This window comes from Acomys minous (assembly GCF_964271855.1).
Source record: "Acomys minous genome assembly, chromosome: 14".
In the NCBI taxonomy this organism is placed as follows: domain Eukaryota; kingdom Metazoa; phylum Chordata; class Mammalia; order Rodentia; family Muridae; genus Acomys; species Acomys minous.
In genome coordinates this window covers 19,655,954-19,674,647 of record NC_140496.1, presented here as the reverse complement: position 1 = coordinate 19,674,647, position 18,694 = coordinate 19,655,954, and the positions used below count along the sequence as shown (strand labels likewise).

General features: G+C 46.6%; 1 long non-coding RNA gene across 2 annotated transcripts; it reads right to left on the bottom strand.

Annotated features, from left to right (window-relative positions):
• Positions 1-3,168: 3,168 nt before the first annotated feature.
• LOC311583473 lies at positions 3,169-17,147 on the bottom strand. Of its 2 annotated transcripts, XR_014774531.1 has the most exons (5): positions 16,406-17,147; positions 15,623-16,194; positions 9,616-9,791; positions 6,823-6,963; positions 3,169-4,854 (listed from the first exon to the last, which is right to left on the bottom strand). It is a non-coding gene; the product is annotated as an uncharacterized lncRNA (long non-coding RNA). The 2 variants fall into 2 exon arrangements; XR_014774532.1 differs by lacking the exon at positions 9,616-9,791.
• Between the last annotated feature and the right edge of the window lie 1,547 nt (positions 17,148-18,694).

The window sequence follows — 18,694 nt, the reverse complement described above, 5'->3', positions numbered from 1 at the left end:
TTGGCTTCCCTAACCTTCTAGTCCGCGTTGTCACCTTCCTCGTCCTCCAAACGCCCTCCTCTGTTGCTCCCAGCTCTCCTCCTGTCTATGACCTCGCCTCATTCGTTCTCTCTCCTTATTGCCTGTCTATCTGTCTTTCTCATTCTTGATCTGCCTCTGCCAGCTCCCCCTTCAAATGCTCATGCGCCTGTGATCTTAACCCTTCAGGCTCTGTGGGGATCCTTACGTTCCAACCCTCACTGCCCACTTCAGTCCCTAGACAAGGTTCTCGTGCATTTTGCCAGAGTTTTCCAATCCGTGTCCGTATTCTCTTGTCCTTGAAGCGTTCCTGCCCCCCTTCGTGAGAGGCTACCTCACTCTGTATATAGGTCATGAGGTTGGACTCTGGCAATCAAGTTGAGACAGGGCCTCCTCGCTAGGCAGCTCATTCTGACCGAGAGATCACCAGCTACCCTAGGCTGGGCCTCCAACTCATGGCAGTCCTCCTGCCTCTGACTCCCAAGTATTAGGACTAAAAGCATAAGCCAACACGCCCACGCTTCAACTTGTGTATCAGTTGGCCCGGCCACTCTTCCACTCCAGTGTCTCCCTCCCAGCCTCTCTGTCACTGAGGTCACTCATCCAGTTCTATCCGCCCCACCTCCGCGATGGCGGCTCTCTTTGGCTCTCTCAGCTGGACTCTCTACCCCGAGAGTCCTCTTCTCCTCCCAGGCTGTCCTATTCGCCAGTGAATTTTATTTTGCTGAAGTTCTCATTATGTCTCTTTTATGCCGAGAACTTCGGAAAGGTCCTCACCATATCCAGAAGCTAAAAGAGATCAGCTCTGCTCCGCTCAACAGGGCTTTTTCCTAAATACTTTCTGTCTTCTCTCCATTAGTACTGAGTGGCTCGTTCGCCCAGCCCCCTCCCCACCATCGCTGGTCCACAAAGAAATAAAGATGGAGTTGGGGATGCTTCAGTCTTATTCCTAGTCCATCCCTGTCTGTTTCTAGTAGGATGAGCTATCTTCCCAGGGATGTGGGGGTAGGGTATCCCACCCCTCTTCTCTGAGACAAAAGTCATAGTGTAGTGATGAAGAGCACCACTCTAGATTTACCTGCTGACCCAAAGGCTATAGAGTTGCATCAGTCACTTACTTCTCTGAGCCTGAGTTTGCTCAACTACAAAATAGGCTGCTCTCTGTCTACCTGCCAGCAAAGTGACTAGATAAGGGCATGATGCGCAGTGGAGGCTGAGAGCCTCTAACAAACACTCTAGACAATCAGGCTAAAGGGAAGAAAGGCGTATTTGGCTCATGGTTTCAGGGGGTGCCATCTGCTGTTACATGATCTCCTGACTCTGGGACAGGTAGCCAGGCAGAGCATCGTTCTGGGAGAGCATGGTTTACCAAAGCTGCTCTTCATGGCAGTTAGGAAATAGGGTGGGTCGGAGTCCCAGCATTCCCTCCAAGGATATCCCCTCCCACCTACTTCTTCCCAGAGGGCCTGCAGCTTTCACTGTCTCCTAACATGCCGAAGGAAAGATTGGTATGTGAGATGATAACTGCCTGTGAGGTCTTGTGACAGATGTGTGGAAAGTCCACTTATCTTTATTGAAGGGAAATAAAAATGAAAATAAAAAGTTGCTTTGAAAGTTGTTCCCAAAAAGGTACCATGTAGAGATGGGGAGATGGCTTAGTCAGTAAAATGCTTGCCACATAAGCCTGCACACTCCAGGGGGGGACCCCCAACACCCACATAAAAAGCCAGGGCTGGCAGCATGCTCTGTAATCCTAGCATCAGGGATGGGATGGGAAGAGGAGAATCCAATAAGGCATGCTAGTCAGCTAGTGTAGACTAATTAGTGAGTTCTAAGTCCAGTAAGAGACCTGTCTCAAAAGCAAGGTGGAGGGTAGAGAGAAAGCTCAGCTGCTGAAACTGCTCGTTGATCTCCCGGAGCTCCTAAGTTCAGTTCCCAGCACTCCTGTCAGAGGGCTCATGACCACCTGTACCTCCAGGTCCAAGGAAGCCAGTGCCCTCTTTTGGCCTCTGCAAGCATCCACACTCATGTGGTATGCACACACACAGACACAGACAAGGACACACACAGACACATACACACACACACACACACACACACACACCCCACACGCAGCACCTTCCGCTTTAAACAATGTCAGCAGTGAACCCTAAGCCACTTCACCCCAGCAGAGTGTATGGTTTCCACCCATGCTCACACTGTTACGCTGGAATATTCCTTATGTCGGCACACCGGTGTGCTGTAATATTCCCCACGTTGGCGCATCCCGTCCATGTGGAAGCAGCCTCTAGCTGTGGTTTGAATGAGAGCACTGACCGGCCACTAGGTTTCTCAGTAGCATGCTTGTTCAAATCTCCCTGCAATTTTCCTCATGGGCGATCTGTCTTTTTCTTACTTATATGCCAATATTGCTATTGAAAAGGCTGTAATAGGATTTTCATTAATTAATGTTAAACCCTGAGGAAATCTTAGCGTAGTTGGGCAAGGTCACCAGGAGTAGCAGCAAAGACAAAGTCCCGAGGTCAGAGGTCAGAGGATGCGCACTACATGTCCTTTTCTGTGAATGTCTTCAAAAACAATTAGAGCCCCTCCCCGCCCCCACCCACCCCCGCCCCACCCCCCACCCCCCATCTCCCTCCCTGTACAACTCACTAATGGAAGAGGCAGAATCCTGTAGCAAAAATCTAGCATTCCTTCTGCAGTCCCTGAAAGCGTGAGTACAAGCGCAAGGCCACCTTTAAATGACAATAATGCAACTGAAATAGATCATTCAAAGGAAGGAGACATATTATTAAGGGCGACACAGCCATTGACACTTGTTAGCTTGTCTGTGAGCAAACACTACAGAGCAACACAGCTTAAAGTGAATGAAACGGTATCCATTCTCCAGCTAATGAAAATGCTTTGGGCTCTGGGCCAGAGAATAGATTTGGATCATAGATGGAACTCTTTTTCTAGGGCCTTAAATGTAAATGACTAGAATTATTTTTAAAGTACCATCCTGCCCAGTCTTTTGGAATAAAAACATGGTTTTCCATTTTAAAAGAAAAAAAAAAAAACTTCATTCAACATAAAGACAGAATGTACCAGCTTTGGCCAACCTCATTCATGGCTTCAGTTATATAGATAGCATATTCTAATGTGGATGGGTTATATAGTAGAAACAGATTTTTATGGAGCTTTCCTTGTCCCACAGTACACACATGCATATTCTCCACATGCATGTCCATATGCATGCACAGTACACATGAATATACATCCAGGCATGCAAAGAGAGATACATTATCTATACAATATGCATGCAAATGTACACAAAAATGCATGCATGTATAATCATGGTATATATCCATATATGTACACAGAAAGACATAGACATATGCATACATGTACATACTGATGTTTTGTCTCTATGAAGCTTGCAAAAATGCACATCTGACATGGAGTAGAGAGGCTCCATTTTCCCTCTATAGGCAACACATACATGTGAGTGTATACTATATAATGTATATATAATGTGTATAATAATTATGTATTATACACATTTAATATCATATATATTGTACACATAAGTTCATACAATAACATATTATGCATATACATGTTCATGGACTTCTAAAACACCCAGCTTCTCAACCAGTCTAGAACAACTAAGCATTTTAGAATTGCTAGTTTGTATGGAATTTAATTGTCTAGGAACTAAAGTTAGTTTCCAGATTTAAGAGTGAACACGCAAGCCTCAATTTATTGTTTGTTTCAAAATGTCATACCTAGATGATTTGCATTAAGATATGGACATTTAGAAAGAAAATACATAGTTATGGTGTCCTAGCTTTTCTAATAAATGAAGTGGCATTAACAGTAAGTATACATTCATTTGAGACATCCTTTCAGCTGAGAGAAAAGCCCCTTCCAAATGAGGTATGGTGCAGCTATGTCCAAAACCAGGTCCACCCAGCACCTTAGGCCTCTATGGGGGCCACCCTAGATCCTGGATTCATTGTCCATCACTCGCAGACTTCTTGTCTCAATCCCTGGGTTCACAGTTCTAAGTTCACTTGAACACGTCATGTCTGGAAGCACAGATATCAAATATCTGTGGCTAAGGAGCCCTTTGTTAGCCAAGCCTTGCTCCCCCAAGCACCTGGTCATGAAAAGGATGCCAGACCACAGCAGTCTCCAAATACTGAACCCCAGTAGGACTTGGAGGAATTCCTGGTAGACCTTTCCACAGCTGTTCAGCCATGCCTGGGGTTCTAGGAATCCTTGAAGATGCTGCTAGTGAATGTCCAAGCTCTCTTGGTATGATGTGCAATACCTCTCAGAATTCTGGGGTGCCTTCATCACTTGTCTTCCACTTGTGGGCTCAGACAGTCATGGACTCTTTAAAGAAGTGAGTTCATGTTTTCAGAAGCAGACTGACAGATCCTCCGCTGCCAATTGCATTGGAGTGACTCTCTAGCTACCTGTTCCACACGGGGGACAGAATATCCACGGGAGCCTCTGTGGGTGCTCCATACCAACCAAGATGGAGGAACCCACATCTTGTTCTCAGCCTTTCTTTCCATGAACAGCAGCTTTCTGCAGTGCAGAAATCCTCCAGAGCCTCCACGCATCTGCCCCATTCAGACTTGGTGCTTAAAGGGAGCCTTGGAGTCTGGGAAGATGGCATGGTGAAGAGAGTGCTTGCTGTACAAACACGAGGGTGTGAGTTCAAGTTCCCAGTATCATTGTAAAAACATCTGTAGTCCCAGCATTGGGGAAGCAGAAACAGGCAGCTCCTGGGAGCTTGCTGGCCAGCCAGTGTACCCAACAAAGCTCCAGACTCAGTGACAGATCCTGTCTCAAAAAATAAGATGAAGAGATAGATATTAAGAATATTTCATGTCAACTTCTGGCCTCTACATGCATGTGCATGTGAGCATGCATATATTTGCACACGCACATCCACACTCACATGGACATGTTCATGCATGTGTACACTCACACATGCACACATGTGTGCATACACGTGCATACTTGTACACACATGTACATGCACACACATGTGCACATGCATGCAAACACACACACAGCTTCAGTCCAACTGACAGTGAACACTTGCATACTCTACAGCCTCTGGACTTCCATGCTGTGACTTCATTGACTATTTTTCTGACTTCTTAGAGCATTTTATCACCATTACTATTATTGATCCCATAGAGATGAAGTCATTCCTGAATAGCTGGGTTCTAGGGTGAGTGAGGTTCTTTTGTAAACCCGAATTAAACCACCACACAGGCTAGGCAATGGACGAAAGCCAAACATGTTGGATGCTCGGCTGAGGCACTTTCCTGTATAGTCAGTGTACTCACTGAAACCAGCCCCTAATGGAAGCTCTTCATAATTCGGCATCTACAGAAGAGAGGATCGCAGGCAGGTTCAATATAAAATGCAAATGTAATAGCTCTGTGAGCTGTATGTGTCAGCTGCATTTCACCTGAATCTAGTAGCCTGGGGGCTTCATGCCAGTAGATGTCCTGGCGGAGTTTTTCTATCCTCTTCTCTGCATCATGGGTTCAGTTCGACATGTATAGAGTGAGGACCATGACTTGGGGGGCGGGGTGAATATCGAGAGGCAGGGGGGGATCACAATGGGAAGATCTGATCATTTTCAGTTAAAGGCTGCTATTGGCTCAGTAGGAGCTATGTCCAACAAGGGTCACCCCATATGTGTTGAAGTGGGTAAAGTTCACCTGTTCGTCACTCTGGTCCTGCCTAACCACTTCCAAATCCCAATGCTTTGTTGTATGACCCAGCTCAGCTGAACAGAGGATGGTCTACCCAGTCTGAGCCCTGGCACTGGCTCCAATCTTGGTGGCTCTGCAGCCACCTGGAGCACTCAGCTTCCCTTTTTGGCCCTCACAGTGAAGGGTTCCCCTCTCACTTGGTGCATATCTCAGACTCCGGCCTCTGGGCTGACATTAGAACTCACTGCACTGTCCTGGTTTTGCTAATACCACTGCCCTTCTAGGTAGAACTTTTGTTGTTGTTGTTGTTGTTGTTGTTATTGTTGTTGTCTGAATGCCATTGTCACCCATCATCCCATGGTACCACCCAGCCCTTCCAACATCTCCTCCAGAACTGTCCCATCTCACTCCACACCCCACACCCCAAGCTCCAAACTAACAGCAAAGCCTCTGGCGCTGTGGAAGCGCCCTCTTTAAGCCTTTACACCGTTCCCTAAGGCAACCTGGTTAGACATCAACCAAGCCTCATCCAGCTGGTCTAGTTCTGCACGATCACTTCTGACCTCTTGAGGCTTGTCTGTCCTGTGGCACCTCCCTTCTTCTTCAGAGGAGTTTCTTGCAGACTGCTATGCAGACTGACAGAGCTAAAGTAATCCTTTGCAAAAAAAAAAAATACTCCTAGATCTGCCAATGGCTGTGCATCTTGTAATCCTGGTACCCTGGAGGTGGAAGCAGGAGGCTGTCGAGTTTGAAGCTATACTGACTACCTAGACAGACCACATGTAAGGAAAACAAAAGGAAAAGGAAGAGAGCTTGAAAGAGCAAAGGAAAGGGCGTGCAGGCCAGAGGAGAAGCTTGGATGTCATCTATTGAACTCTAGAATAGGGAAGGGAAGATAAGGGAAGGGAAGGGAGGGGAGGGGAAGGGACAGAAGGAGAAGGGAAGGGAAGGGAAGGGAGGAGCAGAAGGGAGTGGAGGGGAAACAGTGTTAATGAATGAATGTGAGGAAGCTTCGAGTCAACAGCCTGTGATTTGCCTCAGAATACCCTTGTAAGGCAAATATTTACATCTTACTTACATAGCAAGGCTCAGGGATGTTACTGGGGTCATCTTTGGGTCCTTGGTGCTTGGCATGGCAGTGGGAGGCTTCTCCCAGATGTCAGTGGAGTACGACCATCCCCTAGTCTTCGTAGCTCAGCACAGCACAGCAGTTTTGCATCTCAGAGAAAGGAAGAAAAAAAAAAAACACTACTGACCCCAAGTACCAGATAACTTGTGGTTTAATAAGGATCAAGGCTCCTAAGAAAACTAATTTGAGACTGGAGAGATGGTTCACCAGTTCAGAGTACTTGCTATACAAACATGAGCCATGAGGACCTGAGTTTGGGTCATCAGCATGTATGTAAAAAGCCAGGTGTGGCTTCATGAGCCTGCAACCCCAGTGCCACAGCGACACAGAGACAGGAGGATCTCTGGGCCTTGGTAGCCAGCAGCCTAGCCCAGCAAACACTGACCACCTCACTTGGTGAGAGACCTTGTCTCAAGGCAATAGAGCAGCGAGCAACAGAGGACACACAGTGTTCTCCTCTGGGCCTTTTACATGCACACTGACACACATACGTGCACACCCACATATACATAGCAGTTTTATAGAAATTAGAGAAAATAAACTTAAAAGCCAGGACTAGTCTATGAGCCAGATCATCATAGTCTATGGAAAAAAGAAAGAAAAAGGAAAGGATAAAGAAAAAGCTCTCTGTTACATCAGTATATCTTGGTAGTGTGGTCACCCCCATTTATCATAGGTCCTGTGTTGGTGAATTTGCATCTCCACTGAAATCCTGTTGTGACTCCAGATTCAAAACTTGGGACACTTACATGGCTATTCACCAACTGGGGGAAGAAAGGCAACAACTTCCCAGCGGAAGTCAAATAAGGTGACTCCAGCTAGCCTCTTTCCACGGGGCTCTGCCTTTCACATTTCAGGTTGGTGACATCACTGTTAAGGTATTCTCAAGCATAGCACCCAAATACTAGCTAGCATATCCAAGCTCAGGAAAGCAGTGAGATGTTTTCCAAAGAAAACATTACAAGGGCGTCATTCAGGCTTGAGCGAGTGACCACGCCGCCACCACCACAGTGCCGGTGGCGCAATTCATTGTTTATGAAGTAACTACATGTGTTTAATAAGGTATCCTTAGGCACAAATATTTGACGAAAGTGCAGAAACAGGGCTTGCAGAACCCTGACCCCTGTTTGCCTAAGAGTAACAAAGAGCAATTTGTTATCCATTAATTCAATGTCATCGGTCACTTCGTACAACAAATCAACAGCAAATAATAAGAATGTGGTCACCCCCATTTATCAAAGGTCCTGTGTTGGTGAATTTGCATACTGGGGGAATCCTGATAGCACCCTGGAAGTGTAGTACCAATGATGCCAGGCACGTTTCTTTTTTAGTTATTTAATTTTTTGGAATTCCATACAAGATATAATGTATTTTGATCATATCCACTCTTTCCTGTCATCACAACTCCACTCATGATCTCCCCAAATTCATATCCTTTTCTAATGCGCGTGTGCGTGTGTGTGTGCGTGCGTGTGTGTGTGTGTGTGTGTGTGTGTGTGTGTATGTGTGTGTGTGTGTGTGTATCTCCTACTGGATCCAGCCAATATTGCCCCTGTGCATATAGGAATAAGTCTGGCCACTGGGGCATGAGCAACCCAATTTGGGAGGAAGGAGCATCCCTGCAGAACACTACCTCTCCCTTGCTTAGCAGCCATAGACCCGCGCCCATAGCACCTAACTTGGGGTGGGGCCTTGTGAGCCATTATCTGCTTCATGGACGATGAGACCTCCCAAAGCCATCATAGCCTTTGTCCTGTTAGCCTGGGCAGACCTCCTCGCTGTTCAGATATACCCAGTTCTGAGCACCGCCCCCCACTCCCACCCCCCACCCTTACCCCCACCCCCACGCCACCGCACCACCACACCACCGCCACCCTCTCATCTGTTCTTGGAGACAGACAAAGAAGCAAGTCCCTGACCTCAGGCACTTGTACCCTTGTCGTGACCAGACTTAAGGTGACAAAAGGAAAGTAGAAACATAAATAGCAGGGTGAACCAGCTCCCTGAGGCATAGCTCAAGGGAAGCAGGGCAGTTTTCTAATGGTGACCTTGAACTGTTAATTTCGTGTTTCTTCCCAGGAACTCCGCAGAGGAAGTTCCGCCTGTAGCCGGGGGTTTCTAATTAACTCTAAAGTTCCTACCACATCGACTAACACCTACAGACCACCCTCAAGCTTGTCTCTCCCCTGACGGAAATAAAAAAAATAAAATAAAATAACTTATGTCAGTGAGAACTGTACCATAGGAAATCCCTCTTTGTCTGTAGGAAATGATGGCTAGGTCTCCCTTGGCCTGATTGCTTTGGAGACCTTGTAACCCTACAGCTGAAGAAACAGGAGCTGTGGCATTCTAAATAAAATTAAAAAAAAAAAAAGCAGTGTTGTGTTAGGAAGCATCAAGTTTGTGGCAAGGTGCTGGGAACACAGGGGGAAAGAGGAAGTCTCTTCCTCTATACTTCGCACAGTCAAGTGAGGGAACTGGGTCATTGTAAACGTGGGATAAATGCTGCAGGGCAAGGTAGTACAGATGGGGCTTGTGGCCGTACACATGAGCCAGGTGGAGGCTTGGAGGTGGAGCAAATGCTTCTTGCTTGAACAGAGTCGTGAAGGTGGAGGGATCCAGCAAATGAGGTACGTAGGGGGTGGTCATTTCCTGGTGAAGTGGTAGAGGTTAGCATCCTAGTATAAAGAAGAAGAGACATGAAAGAGTTAAGGAGCATGGAGTGCAAAGTAGGGGACTCACCAGAGAGAAGACAAGTGGGAAGTGACGCCTGGATCATCGTGAGTAACCTTGAAAGCCAAATAGCAAGGAGCAGTCCTCTGAAGGATGTCACAGAGGCCATCAAAACCAACACATCCGCACTCCCCGTGGTGGCTCAATTAAAGTGGTACAGAGGCTGCATCATGGGCCGTGCACATCTGAGGATGAAGAGAACAGTCTAGCCAGCTCTTGGGAAAACCACTAAGGAAATAAACCAAGAAAAGAGAAACACAGCAAAAGGCCGCAGGGAGAGGAAAGCGGGTAGCCAGCTACCTGGGGTTGCCTTACATTGTGCAACGCAAGCTGTGTACGACTGAGAATAGGAGGTCACAGGCCTGTTCACGGGCAGTCATATCTAAGAAAGGGGGCGGGGAGGAAGAGATGAGGTGCCCAGAAGTAAAGCAAGAAATGAAATAATGACAGATATAAGCAGAGGATGGAAGTGTTGTGGAGGAGGGAGAGGTAGACAGAATCCAGGGACTTGACCCTGAGTGACCAGGAAGAGTGCTAATAAGAAGTAGATAGAAGTGAAGAGGAAAATGATAGGCAGGCATCTGTGACAGGGGTCTATATCTCAGCCACATCGGAGGCTGAGACAGGCCCACCTACAGAATGAGTTCAAGGCCAGCCTGGGTAATTTAGCAAGAGTTTGTCTCACAATAAAACGTGAAGGGGCTGGCAGGATGGCTCCGTGGGCAAAGAAGCTTGCCTGCAGGCCCGACCATCTGAGTTCAACCCCTGGGACCTACACGTGGAAGAGGAGAACCAACTCCTGTGGGCTCTTTTCCAACATTCTGCCATGCACCGTGACATACAAATGTAATTTTTTAAAAAAGTTTAACTAAATAATAGAATATAAAAGAGGGGCCACAACTCAGGGTTGAATGCCTACCTGACATGTATAGGGCCCTGGGCTCATTCCCCAGTGCTGGTCTCCCCCCTCAAGAAGCAAACATAGAAAGAAAGGGTACAAGTGCAAATACTGGAAGATAGAAAGCTAGTGGGCATCCTGCTGTGGCCACCATGCTGTAGCTATGGCTGCTTATGGCTAACAGGGCACAGAGAACGTGATACACACTGCACCGCCCACATAATGCACACCTCAGAGTAAGGAGGCCAGGCGAGCTTTTGGTCAGGAGTTCAAAAGAGGGTATCTTTAATGCAGCCTTCCAGAGAGTAATAGGTCACACCAGAGTCAGAGCCCAATGTCTCATGATGGCTTCTCTATAGCTTCCCCCTTAGACGAGTTCTGTCTTAGAGTGTGCCCCTTAAAGCAGGCCACGTGATAGTTAGCCACCCACGTCACTGGCTGCAGGGAGGAGCAGGAGGTGTGTGTGTGAAGAGCACTTTGGAGATGGGAAAGAAGCCTCGTATGCTTGGGAGGTGCTGGTGTGTGAGAGCAGGGCCCCTCTCTCTGCCCTTTGCCATACGCAAAAGAGTCCTTTTCTCAATATTATTACAAGCACTAGGGAAAATTTTTGAATGAACTACAGGCAGGCAGGCCCTCTCTCTTCTGAAAATTTTCATCTTTTTAGCTGCGGTCCCCTAACCATTCAAGAAAAATAATTCTACGGATATACTAGATACTTTAAAAAGGAAAGAAAGGAGGGAAGAAGGAAGGAAAGAGAGGAGGGAAGGGATGAAGGAAGGAAGGAAAAAAGGAAGAGATGAAAGAAGGAAGGAAGGAAGAAAAAAAGGAAGGAAGTTGAGGTTAGGCAGCTGTTCATTTGATAAAGTGCTTGTCATCCAAGCAGAGGAGTTGAGTTCACACAAAAACCCAGTGCACATGTCTGCAGCCCTGGTGATGGGGAAGATGGAGACAGGTGAATTCCTGGGTCTATTCTAGCTAATCACTGAGCTCCATGTTCAGTGAAAAACTCTGACTCCAAAATCAAAGTGAAAAGGTAGACAGACATCACCCAACATCGACCTCTGGCCTCCACATCACACACCCTCACACACACACACACACACACACACACACACACACACACACACACTCACACACATGCACACATGCATGCACACACACACACACTCACACACATGCACACATGCATGCACACACACACACACACACACACGCACGCACGCACTCGCGCACGCCCACACATGCACGCACACACATACACACAAACACACACACACACACACGCGCACACACACACACACACGCAAGCACATGCACACACAAACACACACACACATGCGCGCGCACACACACACACACACACACACACACACACGCAAGCACATGCACACACAAACACACACACATGCAGTTACATATACACATGCATACATACATGAACACACGATATACTGTGCACATATATGTAACACAAAACAAAATTTTTAAAGAAGAAAGTGAATGTGATTCTAATCATGAGTGACTTTTAAAAGTACATGAGAAGCCAAGTATGCTGATTCATGCCTAGAATTCTAGCACTTGGGAGAGTGAGGTAGGAAGATTATCTCAAATTCAAGGCCAAGCTATGCTATGTGATGAGACCCTGCTTCACATAGATAGATAGATAGATAGATAGATAGATAGATAGATAGATAGATAGATAGACAGACAGATAGACAGACAGATAGATACATAGATACATAGATGGATACATAGATAGATAGACAGACAGATAATAGGAAAGCATTTATTTCTATATATTTAATCTTCCAGTGAAGGGCAGTGCCTCAGAACATGGTGGCCTTGACTGCATTACCACAGAGGGGCGAGCTGTGTTTGTTCACTTCCGTCCTCTTCATTGTTTCTACTTAGCCTTTTTTTTTTTTTCCCTAACCCAATAGAGCAAGTATTTCCATGTTGTGCCTACGGTCTTTATTTTCAATTAAAACATAAAATGGTCTGTGCTAGGTATTTTAGACTAAAAACAATGGCTGCGAGCTGGGTGTCCCTTTAATCCCAGGACTCAGAAAGCAGAGTCAGGCAGGCCTAGCTCTGTGAGTTCAAGGTCAGCCTGCTTTGCACAGGGAGCTGCAAGCCAGTCAGGCCTACATAGGGAGGCCTTGTTTGAAAAACAAACAAACAAAATGCCTTCAAAGTGTCAGGTTACATGCCATTAAAACTATTGCAAGTATGAACTGTTTAAGCTATAGATAATTTCTTTTAGCTTAAAGTTTTAGCTTTACTTTGTGTGTGTGTGTGTGTGTGTGTGTGTGTGTGTGTGTGTGTGTGTGTGTGTTTTGCATGTATATGTACCGTGTGTACCTTTAGTGGCCAAGTGCTACAGATGCCAGAGGAGGGCCTTAGATTCCCTGGAACTGGAGTTTCAGATGGTTGTGAGCTATGACGTGGGTGCTGGGAATTGAATCAAGGTCCTCTGCAAAAAGAACAAGTGTTCTTAGCCACTGGGCCATCTCTCCAGCCCCTAGTTTGTTTGTTTGTTTGTTTGTTTGTTTGTTTGTTAACTGCTGTGTTTGAAGCTGTGGATACACAGAATGCTCGGCTGGCATGGGGAAGGCCCTAGAGTCAATCCCCAATAGGGGATTTTTAAAGTTAAAATTAGTTTTATTTCCTATTTAAACATACCAATTCTGGCGCCTGCTGGGACACTGGAAAACTGAGCGATAGCAGGCACGGCTTTGTTTTCCCAGATGCCAGACCATCAGGGATAAGGGTTCTCTCTGCTCTCTAGACCACACAAGCCCTTCTCCTATATGTTATCTCTTGAAATTGGGCCACTGATCCCTGAGCATTTCAGAGTATGTGACCCCACTTTAAACCAAACCCATTAAAGAACAATGGAACAGATACTTATTTCTAATGGTAGAATAGTCAAAACTTTAAAAAAAAATAGATAAAAAAGTGCCAAGTTTGTTGGCAAAGGCCTGCAATTACAACTACTCAAGAGGCTGAGGCAAAAGATGCCAAGTTCAAAGTTCAAAGTTCAAGTTCGATTCCCGAGTTCAATGCCCGCCTGTGGTATGACATGAATCCAAAGGATCCTGAGTAACAACTTCGTGAGACTTTTCCTCAGATTTAAAAGAGGGTTTGGGATAGTATTCAATGGTAGAGGGTAGAGTTCTTATCTAGTGTAGCCAAAGCCACAGATTTAGTCCTCAGTATCAATAAAATAAAATTTAAAAAGTAAGAGAAAAAAGAAAGAAAGAAAGAAAGAAAGTGGATGGGGTATGGGGTGGTGGAGAAAAACAGAAGAAATTCTAGTACCTACTAGAACACTAAAGAAATGAGGAAAAGAAAGGAAAGGAAACTATATTTTCACTAGCCCAATCCTCAGGGAGGCCTGGCCAGCTCTTGGGTTCTTAGCCAACATTTTTCTTACCTTAGTGTGGGCTCCTTAGATGTGCAAGTCATACCTTTACTCTATGTTGCTTCCCTGTATTACAGAGATCAAAATAAGAGCAACCCCTGTCTTTATGGAAGGTCCAGTGCATAGCCCCACCACCCACCACCCACCCGCCAAAAAAATATTTGTTTTACTTTAAAAGTCAAAGCAAGAAGCTGGGATATGGCACAGCAGGAAAGGTACTTACATAACATAGTCAAAGCCCTAGATTGTATCCTCAGCCCTTTGTAAAACTGGTCATGTTGGGTGTACCCCTGTAATCCCAGTAGTTGGGTGGTACAGGCAGGAAGATCAGAATTTCAAGACCAACCTTAACTACACAGCAAGTTTGAGACTAAAACAAAAAACAAAACAATACAAAAGCTTAGAGGCAAGCCAACTATGGATGCTTAAACCTAGAATCTAGAATCCCAAAACTTAGAAGCTGGAGAAAAAAGGTCAACAAGAGTTCCGGGCTAGCCTGAGCTACATACAACATGAGACCCTGCCGGGGAGGGGGAAACGCTTAGGTCAGAGCAATTGCTCAAAGGGTTCCAGGGTGTTCTTCTGACCTTTACAAGATCAAGAAACTGTGATAACCTGTGGCTGAGCCTGAACGGAAAGACATCTGGTAGACCACACTTGTCATTTGTGCTCATTGAGGTTAATTAACACAGACATGTTGATCGTGGCTGGTCTGTGCCACATAGGAGAACTATTTCCAAGCCGTGCATTCTTTGGCTTTCGTCAAGTGGCCCGTTGTCTGTGGAATTTCCTATTCTCCAGCCACAGAGGAAAAAGCAAACCTCACCCCCCGCCCCCCCTCGCGCCCCCCTATTTGGCCGTTATGAGGTTTAAAGAGGACCATTTGTTTTCATTACAGCCCCGTGAAGCCCTTCGTTCCCTCCTCATTAATGAATTTCCAGTCTCTCATTAAAAACAAAAACAAACAAACAAACAAAAAGGACCCAGTTAAGTGGCTGGCATGCACGCCTGTGCTGCCTTTAGAGAAAGCGGATGGCCATTTACTGATTTTGAGGAGGGGGATGACATCCTCGGTTATTATGCTAATTTTGTCTCTTTCATTTAACATTCAGATCAGGTCTGTACAGGCCCTCCAGAGTCGCAGAGTCCAGGGATGGGTGGCCGTCTGCCTAGCAGCACAGAACACACTCTGCATGAATTATATAAATGCCCAAGCATCCAGTCTGCACAGACCTCACATTTTCCCTCTGCCTCCCAGAGACGCATAGTCACCGGAGCCACATGCATGCAAGCACGCCCTGCACATGATACTGATACATGCACCCACAAACAGTCCAGGCGTGAGTCTCTATGAACACTGGTAGCATTCAGAGAGAAACCGTAACTACCCGTAGCTGGATTTAGTTTATATTCTTTGGGTCTCTGCTATGTCAGCAGAATGTCTACTACAAGGTATATTTGGGGAGCAATATAGAAGTTTTTTTTAAACCCTTTTGTAGGAGACTCTTATCTACACTACTACATTCAGCATGTGTAAAAGCCCCATTTCCACTCACGGAAAAGAGAACCGTATAGCTCAATTAACTGAACACTCAGAGGAAGGAAAATCCAACTGTTTTTATTCCTTGGTCCCCACTCTGTCCATGTGCATTTGGAACACTATATAAAGAGTTCACGGTTGGTTTGGGACTCACCAAGCCACAGCTGGGTGACAACAGAAGAGGAATCCCCAAACCAGCTCCCACATGTCGGTCCAAAGGGCACGTTTGCCAGAAGCCCAGCCAATGGAAAACCGAGTCTCCCCAACCTCCTCTTCCCACTGTCACTCCGTGATGGTGAAGCAGTTTCTGGAGACAAACAAGGAAGGAGCAGCTACCAGCAGAAAGCACGGATTGGAGTTGCTTTAAATAGACGGACCGATTTTGAGCCAGCAGACAGGCTCCCATGCCAAAGAAAGGATATGTTGGCTTTTGCTGTTTGGGACTGGTATGGATTTGGTTTGGGTTTTTTTTTTCCCCCTCTCAGTGTGTGGCGTAGCTGTGTAAGCTGGCATGCCATGACTCTGAATCTTGTCCTCTTGTGCCCACAACAATATTCCCAGACTCGCCTGAGGAACTCCAGCGGTTCCCATGTTCCCTTCCCAAGCCATAGGTGTTTTCTCCGAACTGCAGACTTGATTTGCCTTGATTATTATTTTTTTTTTTTTTTTTGGCTCTGATCCAAGATGTCTTCCTGTCATCATCTCACCGTCTTTTCCGGTAATCCCCTTTTTAAACATCGCCAACAATTAGTCGATTTATCTCCATCACCAAGGACCACCGCCCACCCACCGCCCACCCACCCCCCGTATCCACATCCACATGCAGACATACACTCGACTGAGCCCCCATCCCTGTCTTGTTTTGCCTTGAAGTATAAGAAATCACAGCTTCTCATTAGCTGGAGAGCACGTTTGGAACGGCTTTGTGTTTACTCACTTAGTAAGTGATGCTGGCCTTTTTAATTATCCTCCTTCCGCATGTAATTTAGAGCAGCAAGCTGTTCAAATCAAACCGAACGGGTGCACATCCTCAGCGAGGCGGTTGGAAAGGAATCCTGGTTTGTTTTAATTTTTTTTTTTTTTTTTTTTTTACCTCACTGCTGCTGCGTCCTTCCTTGTCTGTCAGCAAAGCCAAGGAATCCCCCCACCAAAAGCTCTTACGTAGGAAGACACCAAAAACCGTGAGTCACTTTTCACTCCCAGAACAGAGGAACCCACAGCGTTTTGCACCTAGCGGCAGACCCAAGATGATGGGGCTTTCCTCCAAGCCACTGAGATCCCTAAGACCAGATGTCCAGTCCTCACATCATTTCTTGCTGTTGCTCCCTCTTTCTCTTCCACCCTTCTCCATCCTTTCTTTCTGGAGAGGTGTCCTCTTCTTCCTGTGTGTGATGTGACAGCCGCAGACCACAGCCAGAGCTGGGTCCCTCTCACTTTCTGTTATTTTTTCTCCCCCTGCAGCAGCCTTTAGCTGCTACCCTCTGCAAGCAGGATCACCAAAGACACACGACTCGCTCACAATGAATAATCAATACGGATATTGATCTAGGGAAAAATGTTTGTAAATTCCTGAAAGGGAATCAGGAGCAGGGGGCAGGGAGGTTCGTGGGGGACGACGCTGCAGAGCTCAACGGCGCTAGGAAGCAGGACCGCTTTTGGATCCCCAAGTTTGGCCAGCTCCGAGGTGACGGGTAGCGGAATGCGTGCCGATGAGGGTGTGCGCATGTGAGGAGGGTGCTGTGTAGTCTCATTTCTCTACAGCTGCTTTCCCTGAAGAGAAGAACCAGGAGCCACATGCTCGGGAGCCCCCACCCCCACCCCCCGCGTCAACGCCATGTCTTGGCTGCGGGCCAGCACTGTTTTGTTTTCATTATCACACGCTACTTTGCAATTTGCATAAATACAGGGTTATTTTTTATCGTGTCGCCCAAAAGATAGAGCAAGGGGGGGGGGGGAAAATAGACTCTTTGTTGTGTGCAAGAGGGGCTTGCTGCCTACTCATCGAGGCTAAGGATTTGCCTCTCAGGCAGGACTTTGGGGCATAGAGTGAGGGCTCCAGAAAGAAATATAGGCAGAAGAGAGATAATGACAGAGGGGAAAAAACTGAGGGGATAAAAAAAAAAAGTAGCATTTAATGGGAACCTCAGGAAACTCAGCTTGGTAAATGCAAATAAAATATTAAGGATCTGTTTTCTTCTGCAGAGATTGACAAAGGCTTAGGCAACCAAGGTAGAGAGGTAGCTGACCAGCCTCCCCTTAGGTACCTCGCATGCTTTCTACAGGGACAAACCATTGGTTGGAAGGGGATATGTAGTACAGTGAACATACATATGCTTTATCTTGAGCCTCCTGCAACGCATGGGAACACCAAGGCTAGACCATGAGTCCCCTTTCAGCTCCAATGGCTTCACGTCTGCCATTTCCTTGCCTTCCTTACAGACTCGGTCCTCCCACTTCTCCCAATTGCACCTGCCCAGGAAAACGGGTAGCCTTTGCTCACCCTCTCGATTTCAGTGAAGTTGGCACGTGAGCATGCCGGCTAAAGGACAAGCCGAGAGAGAGCTCTGCCCTGCCTGTGCCTCTCGGCCACGGAGACGTGGACCCACACTCCCAAAGTCACTCCCCAAAGTGGCGTTGGGCATGCACACATTCCTGGAAGTAGAGCTTCCGTTTAGAGAAACCACCCAAGTCCCTCAGCGCCACTCTGATGGGCACCTTCCCACAAAGGCTCCTTCCATCTCTCCCACTCACTCTGAATTTGCAGTTTGGTAATTTAAAAAGAAGAAGAAAAAAAATCTCTTTGAGATCAGTCTGTCCTTTTTCCCATAGCCCTATCTCCTCCTGGGCTGGTGACAAAGGGGGGGGGGGAGGGAGTGTCACTTGCTGTCAGAAGTAAGACCTCTACATGAGGATTCAATTCCAGCACCCCACCCCTTGTCCTGAAAGGAACTGTCCACTTTATCAGTGGCCAGCAGCACCTCAGCAGCCGCAGCAGCAAACACAGCCTTTTTTTTTTTTTTTTAATTCCCTTTCTGGCTTCTGATTAGCTCTGGCAATCCAATTAGCAGAGGCATTTATATCACACAGGCCGAGGCTCCCCTACACATCACGGCAGCTCAAACCACTCATAAATCCCACCGATACTGCATCTTCCTGCGACATGGATTAATTACAACACCGGACCCTCCTAAGTAGGTCTACCAGTGCAAGTACATAAGAATATTAG